Raw genomic sequence first — 7,435 nt, 5'->3', positions numbered from 1 at the left:
CAATGAAGGTCATGACTAACCTTTTTTTAAAAATAAAAAAATATTTTATTATTTTTTTACAGAGAGGAAGGGAGAGGGAGAGAGAGTTAGAAACGTCGACGAGAGAGAAACATCGATCAGCTGCCTCCTCCTGCATGCCATGCCCCCTACTGGGGATGTGCCCGCAACCAAGGTACATGCCCCCTTGACCAGAATCGAACCTGGGACCTTTCAGTCCGGAGGCCGATGCTCTATCCACTGAGCCAAACTGGTTAGGGCATGACTAACCTTTTGAATAGCTGGAGTTTTGAGTATACTATGAAAAATCTGTAACGAACAGTTACATTGCCAGAAAGGGAAAGAAACGTGAGCCTGCCAGACAAGGATTTTTCGGCGTCGACTTTTGTCTTTATTCGATGATCTTAAACAAGTTACCGTTCAACATTGAAGGAAGAACCCGCCATTGTTCCACCCACATATCTCCATAAGATAAGCTTTTTAGCAAGTATATGTCGAACACTTCTGTTCCACGGTCAAGACAGGATCAGAGGCCATGGCTACCGACAACAGATCTGTCTGTTCCAGTCTGTCTTTTTTCACTATTACATCTACTGCCGCGTCTTGATCTGTAAGCGAGACCTAGACAACCTACAAAAAAAAAGTGTTTTGTAGTTTATCTCAGAAGAAGACAGAAAACATTGCTGTTATTTTTGGTGAAGAAACTCAATTTTGTACAGTTTGTTTCAACGTAAATAAAATGTGAATTTGTTTACATAAAAACATAAACAGTGAGATTAAAAACGGGGGGGGGGGGTGGGGGTGAGAGGATAAAAGGGAGGGGTTGACCTTTGACGTTTCAAAATGGCGGCTGCCAAGTCCCTGCAGCCACAATGGAGGCTGCCTAAACTCCCTTCTTTGACAGAAAAGATGACTTGTTTATTCCCACACAACTGTGCACGAAAAGGGGCCCACGTGCTAACCTGACGGAGATCAGGGAAGGCCTGCACGGCGGTCTCGAAAACTGAAAGGCCTCAAGCGAGCACAGGCAGGGATGGTCTGAAGGGAGCCTGTAACTAAGAGCAGTTGTGGTGGGTAGTCGAGTCCTAGGCCGGAATCTTCCCTGACAAGGTCTGCGTTTACCTTAACGGAACCTACGGTCCTTTTGCATCTAAGACAACATACCTCTGAGATGAATGTCAGATTCCTTCATTGTTATTGCTATCATGTGTATTGTTGCCTGTTAGTTAACTATCTATCCTGCACTCACCTAAGTAAAAGAAGTAGGTGTGACCCTGGCCGGTTTGGCTCAGTCAGTGGGTAGAGCCGCCGCCGCCGCCGCCGCCGCCGCCGCCGCCGCCGCCGCCGCCGCCGCCGACGACATCGGCCTGCGGACCTTAGGGTTCCGGTCAAGGGTACAGGCCCAGGTCGTGGGCTCAATCCCCAGTAGGGGGCAGCCGACGACCGGTGATTTGTCTCTCACCGATGATGTTTGTGTCTCTCTCTCCTGCTCCCTTCCTCTGGGGAATCAATGAAAATGTACTAAATTAAAAAAAAAAAAAAAAAGAAGGAAGGAAGGAAGGAAGGAAGGAAGGAAGGAAGGAAGGAAGGAAGGAAGGAAGGAAGGAGAATGAATAAGACAAAGTGAAAAAAACAGCCATTCTCCGGAGCATTGTCCCAACCCCTTGAGATTCTGCTTCCCGGCCAGTGTGGACAGTTTGGCTCAAGTAAAGTCATAAATGTTCTCTACAGGTTTGAATGTTTTCCCATGAACACGATGTATACACCTGCTGGTTTCTGAGGGCGGGGCAACGGAATCAGTCCATGAGATCTGCTGTGGAACTGTAGAGGAGTCTGTTTTTGCTGTCAAAAGCCAGGTCAGGTCACCCTTAGAAAGTGTGTAGGAAAAACAAAAACAGAAATGGGATTGACAAAAGAGAAAACAGACGGAATCGAACATAGGGATGCTCCGAGGACTGTGAGAGGGTATCTCCCCTTCTCCTCACTCATACTGGTTTTGGAGAAACGGAAATGACCCTAAGAGGTGAAGGTACTGAAAGCTCTTGGAGAGATAGACCGGGGCTACTTTACCCGTTCTTCACCCTACTCAAACAAGTCTCCTCTCCCTCTCCCTCGGAGTCAAGCTTGTGTGCCAACAACGGTAGGTAGCGGTACCTAACCGACCGACGATGGCTGTTTTAAAATCAGATCCTGTCCCCTTTTCAACGAGGGCATGTGACAGGGGCAACTATCTTTTACTGGTCAAATCGGCCCCAATTCACCTGACAGGGAGAGAGAGAGCTTTGTCTTTGTCTGTCTGTCTTTAAGCCAGTGATGCCAACATATGTTGGTTGTTGGTTTTTGGTGCGTGCGTGCGTGCGTGCGTGCGTGCGTGCGTGCGTGCTGGTTTTTTTTTTTTTTTTTTTTTTTAAGAAGGCTCATGTGTATGTAGACTTCAATGAGCCAGATACTGAACCAAAAGGGGAGAATGATGATTTTTAAAAAGGGAGCATCCCGAGAGGAATCTCATCTTGATACCGACTGAACGTATGTGTGCCAACCGTCTTTTCTGCATGATGAACTTCCAGGAGAGACCGAGCGACCCGGTTCATGGGGGACGTGCCATGCTCAGAATGGCCCCAAACGGTCCCAGAGGCTGGCAGAGACGCCTCTCACTCTCGGCTCGGTACCCATGCCTCTCTGTAGATGCGGTACCTTGAGAGTCCCCTTTTTTGGGGTACATACTCCTCAACACTTGGAAGAAATTAGACTCAGGGGGTCGGTCCCACCAGAAAAAAAAAAAGGGGGGGGGGGGGAAGGCTAATCTTCCTTGGCAACCTAGCCTGGCCCCCGCTATAAAGCGGACGATGGAGAGGTCTGGCCAGTCCCTGGCACCACGGGGTTGCATGCTACCCTGCCTGCCTGCAGCTAGACCCGTTTTCCCATTCCCGGGGAAGTGAACGGAGAATGAGGCCTTCTCAGATCCGTGTGTCTTTTTGCATACACGTGAGCCCTTAGGACTCTCAGAAATGACCCTCCTGAGCTCTAGGGCTCCCTGCAAACTAGATCGCTCTGTAATGGCTGCAGAACCTCAGAGAAAAAAAAAAAAAAAACATGCTCAGATAGAAGGACACATCTCCAGAACAGGCGAACGGGCTCGTTAGCCCATTGCCAACGCTCGCCAGTCCTCGAGGACTTAAAACAGCACTGTCCCCCTTTGACGACGCGGTCGGTACAGGGTCGGAGGTGTGTGGCTCCAGAATATCAAAGCGCAACACGTCCTCTTACCGCCTCAACGTTCCCGATGCTGGGTTGAGCAGAGAGAGGCGATTGTGGAAAAGAAGCACCTAATTAGGCGGGCCCGGGGGGGGGGGGGGGGGGGGGGGCGCCGCCGGTGTGTGTGTGTGTGTGTGTGTGTGTGTGTGTGTGTGTGTGTGTGTGTACAAAGAGGAAGAGCTCATCGTGTGGAGGTATTTCTGCAGGGAGGTCTGTCAGGGCGGGACACGGGACGATGGTGAGCCTGGCTGGTCCATCGCCCGGAAAAATCCAAACAAACTGTGGACGAAAAGGGGCCGCACGCTATCTATCTAACCTTGCGAGCTCAGGGGAGGCCTTCGTGGCCGTGGCGGCCGCGCAAACTCAGAGAAGAGACCCAAAGTAACCGCCAAAGATGGTCTGAAATGAAAACTCTGTCACTAAAAGCAGTGGCTGGCAGGTAGCCATTTCTTAGGCTAGAATCTTCCCCGCCTTGACAAAAGTCAACCTTTATCTTCACTGAGCCCGTCTATTGTCTTTTGCCCAATAGGATAACTGTATTCCTTTGGAATGTCAGGGGCACGCCCGTGTTTCCAGGCCCCTCTGGGCAGGACCAACCTCCTTGTTATCCTTATCATTGTTGACTGTTCATATTTGTCTCAAATACACTCACAGGAATCGAGTCAGCTTCCCCCCTGCCTGCGTGATTCCCCCCAGTCCCCCTTTATCCCCTCCCCCCCGGCCCCAGGCCCAGAGGCCAGGCAGGTCAGCACTTAGAATGAAATCCCTTCACCTGAGGGATGAGAGGAAGGGAGCTGGGGGCGGGGGATGGGGAGTAGGGGGTGGGGTAGGGAACAAGCGGGAGGAGAGGAGGTCAGGTCAGGGCGGGCCCGGCGATTCATTCCAATGGATCTCACTCCGAGGCTTCATTCAAATGCAGAAAGCTCTCCGGTGACATCGGTGCCTCGGACCTCGCCTCGGGCTTCTCTGACTCCCCCACCCTCAGGCCGCAGCTCACCAACTTCAGGGAGGGAGGATGTTTGAGAAACCGGCCTGTCCGGGTGGAGAAGAGTGCCCTCCATCTGCCAACCCAGAAACCAGCCCTCACCTCACCCATTTGGGAATCACGCGAGGGGGTGGGGAGCGGGAGGGAGGGGTTTGGGGGGCATGAGTCCAGGGTCCAAGGCGAAGGTAAACAGTAGATCTTGGTGTCTTAGATTCCCTAGGAGGAGGGACATAGGTAGGAGTGGAGCAATGAGTGTCCCGGGAGGCCTGGTAAGGGATGATTTGATTCAATAACCCCGGGTCACTCGCTGACCGGCCAGCACACTCTGCTCCAGTTGCCGGTTTTTATCATCCATCCGCCCCCCCCCCCCCCTCCCTCCCACACCGTTCCAAGTGTTCCATTGACGACAGACACCCTTTTATATTCATCTTTAACTTCCCCATGGATGGGTGGATGGGTGGGATGGATGGATGGATGGATGGATGGATGGATGGATGGATGGATGGATATGTTAACATCCAAAAACATTCAAATCTGTGGAGAGTTTCTGTGAGTTCATTTGAGGTAATTGCTGGGAGGGAAGCAGATTCTCAACATATTGGGATAACGCTCCCTCCCTCTGCCCGCCCACCCACCCACCCACCCGATTTCCACGGGAAATCCTCAGTCTCATATCACACATTCACTGGTCATTTCACTCGCCGCCTCCTCCCCTTGAAAAAGAGGAAGAAAAATGGACAAACCTGTTTGAGCCCCACAGGCAGCAACTGTGAATGAAGTGCGCGCACATGTGTGCGTGTGTGGCATTTGTCAACAACGTAAGAAATATTCCAACCTGTGAAGAATTTTTCTGAGTGTCTGGAGCCAAACTGTCCACAAATGTCGCACGCACGCACGCACGCACGCACGCACGCACGCCGGGAAGCACAATCTCAATGGTTGCAGATAATGTTCCAAAGAATGGCAATGTCGCGCCGCCCCCCCCCCCCCCCCCCCGCACCCGCACCCCCGCACCTTATTTTATATACACTCCAATCCCAAGTGGAGACCGTACGTGGGTGACGTGAAATCCACTGGTGATATTCTAGGGGAGCGGGAGAAAGCAAAGTCAAATGATGGACAAAGACTTCTTGGGTGTAGGCTAGTTCATAGTCAATCATGAACTCAGCAATCATGACGGGATCTGTGATATTCACAGAGCCGTGCCTGTGATTCCAGGGGTCTGGAAAAGATGGAAAATCCCTTTGACATTTCAAAGACGTGTGATTATGGATTCCAGAAAGAAGGAAAGCGATAGGCAGGCTCTGTCAGGGAAGATGCCGGCCTAGGACAGGATCACCCACCCCAAACTGATTTTAGTCTGTAAGGCCACCACGCATGGCCTCCCCTGAGCTTGTCCTCTCATTGGGCAAACCTTGGTGACTCTAAAGTCCTGATCCCGACCCCCGGGAGGGAGTTGTATTAAAAATCAAGCTAAAGGAGTGTGAATGTAAACTGTAGGCTTCTCAAAGGTTCAAAGGAGGTCTGTGCTTACCACCATTTAAAGAAAACAAACCAAGAAAGAGATCAAAGGTCAAAACACCCTCTCTTGGACTGGGAGTGAGAGAGTTCCTGCATCTGTCCAAGAGGGTCATCTGCAGTGTGAAACGCCAGGGTTCGGCAACAGGGGATATTTTCTTCCTCTCAGGGGATCATGAAAAGCATCCATGACAGTAAGGGGGTGGGTGTGGGGTGGGTGCTGTCATTGAAAAGGCACGGCCGCTTTTCCTTTCACAGCATGTACACAATGAATTCATGTTTACTCTGGAACCGCATTACTTCTTGAGTCTCCTCCTCCTCCTCCTCCCCCCCCCCCCCCCCCCCCCCCCCCCGCTCTGGCAGCAGCAGAGGGCTGTTGTTTCCAAGTTTTTGGTTGATATTCAGGTGTAGGACAGATGTATGTATGTATGTATGTATGTATGTATGTATGTATCCTGTGAGTGAGCCCAAGGATGGACAGAATCTCTGGGTGTGGGGTGTGTGTGTGTGTGTGTGTGTGTGTGTGTGTGTAGTGGAATAGACTGGAGTGGAGTGGAGTGGAGTGGAGTGGAGTGGAGTGGAGTGGAGTGGAGGAGGGGGAGCAACAGGAAGGGAGAGAAGGAGGAAAGGAGAGAGGGAGAGAGGGAGGGAGGGAGGGAGGGAGGGAGGGAGGGAGGGAGGGAGGGAGGGAGGGAGGGAGGGAAGCAGGGGAAGAGAGAATGCCAAAGTGTCATTAGTTAATGACACCGGGCATGGGTATTATTCTGAGTTGTTTTTTGTTTTTGTGGTTTTTTTTGCCTGTTTTCCTCGAATGCCACCTACGCAGAAAACAACCTGTGTGAAGTTAAAATCACATCACCCACACAAGAATAAGGACTACTGATTGACTGCAAGGCTCTGTAGTAGGTCGCCCGCCGCTTGCACTTGGCAGAGACTGAAACCTGAGGCAAGGGGAGGAGCGGGAAAGCTGGAGTGAAAGAAGGAGTGGTGTGTGACATATTCCACTGTATTGCACGAGGTGGAGCATATTTGCTCCCCCCCACACCCCCTCCCCCGTGCCTCCCCGGACCCCCCGCCTTGGAACAAAGTGTAGGGGGGGGGGGGGTCTGTCGGGGGTGGGGTGGACCGTCGGAAGTGGGGAGGAAAAAAGTAAAAATAGAAAGAGGAAGGCCCTCAGTTCAGTCCTGACTATGACTTTCTGGGGTCGGTCGCCACCAGTGATGTGGTTTGTGGTTTCCAGCATGGAACCCCTCCGTGGTCCACTGCAGTCCACATCATAGCTTTCCTGGCTGGGGAGAGTTCCTATGGATCACAAGGAGAAACCCAAAGGAGGACAAAGTTCAGAATGCCTAATTCACGTCTGTCCATTTCTACGTGACACCGCCGTCCATAGGGTCCAAGTGACGTGACCTGCATTTCTCGTGCCTGAGAAAGAAGTTTCCATTTCAGGTACTGCTCTGCGTTATTTATAAATGATGTGCCTCCATCCAAACAATGACTAATGCTAGTATGGCGAGCTCTGCCGCTCCTCTAGACTGCCTTCCACTCACTCCCCTCTGCCGGCTGCGCACTTGCTATCCCTGACATTCCCATTTACCTCCGCCCTGTGACGACAACGGACCAACCCTGCCATCTGGTCGACCTCGATTCATTTGAGGGTTAGAAAAGCGGTTGCCAGTC

General features: G+C 51.6%; 1 long non-coding RNA gene across 1 annotated transcript; it reads right to left on the bottom strand.

Annotated features, from left to right (window-relative positions):
- Positions 1-365: 365 nt before the first annotated feature.
- LOC129151947 (uncharacterized) lies at positions 366-2,279 on the bottom strand. The gene is made up of 5 exons (XR_008558652.1): positions 2,259-2,279; positions 1,764-1,864; positions 1,247-1,496; positions 960-1,052; positions 366-627 (listed from the first exon to the last, which is right to left on the bottom strand). It is a non-coding gene; the product is annotated as an uncharacterized LOC129151947 (long non-coding RNA).
- Between the last annotated feature and the right edge of the window lie 5,156 nt (positions 2,280-7,435).

Source organism: Eptesicus fuscus, chromosome 16 (assembly GCF_027574615.1).
Source record: "Eptesicus fuscus isolate TK198812 chromosome 16, DD_ASM_mEF_20220401, whole genome shotgun sequence".
NCBI lineage: Eukaryota > Metazoa > Chordata > Mammalia > Chiroptera > Vespertilionidae > Eptesicus > Eptesicus fuscus.
This window is presented reverse-complemented; position numbering and strand designations above follow the sequence as displayed.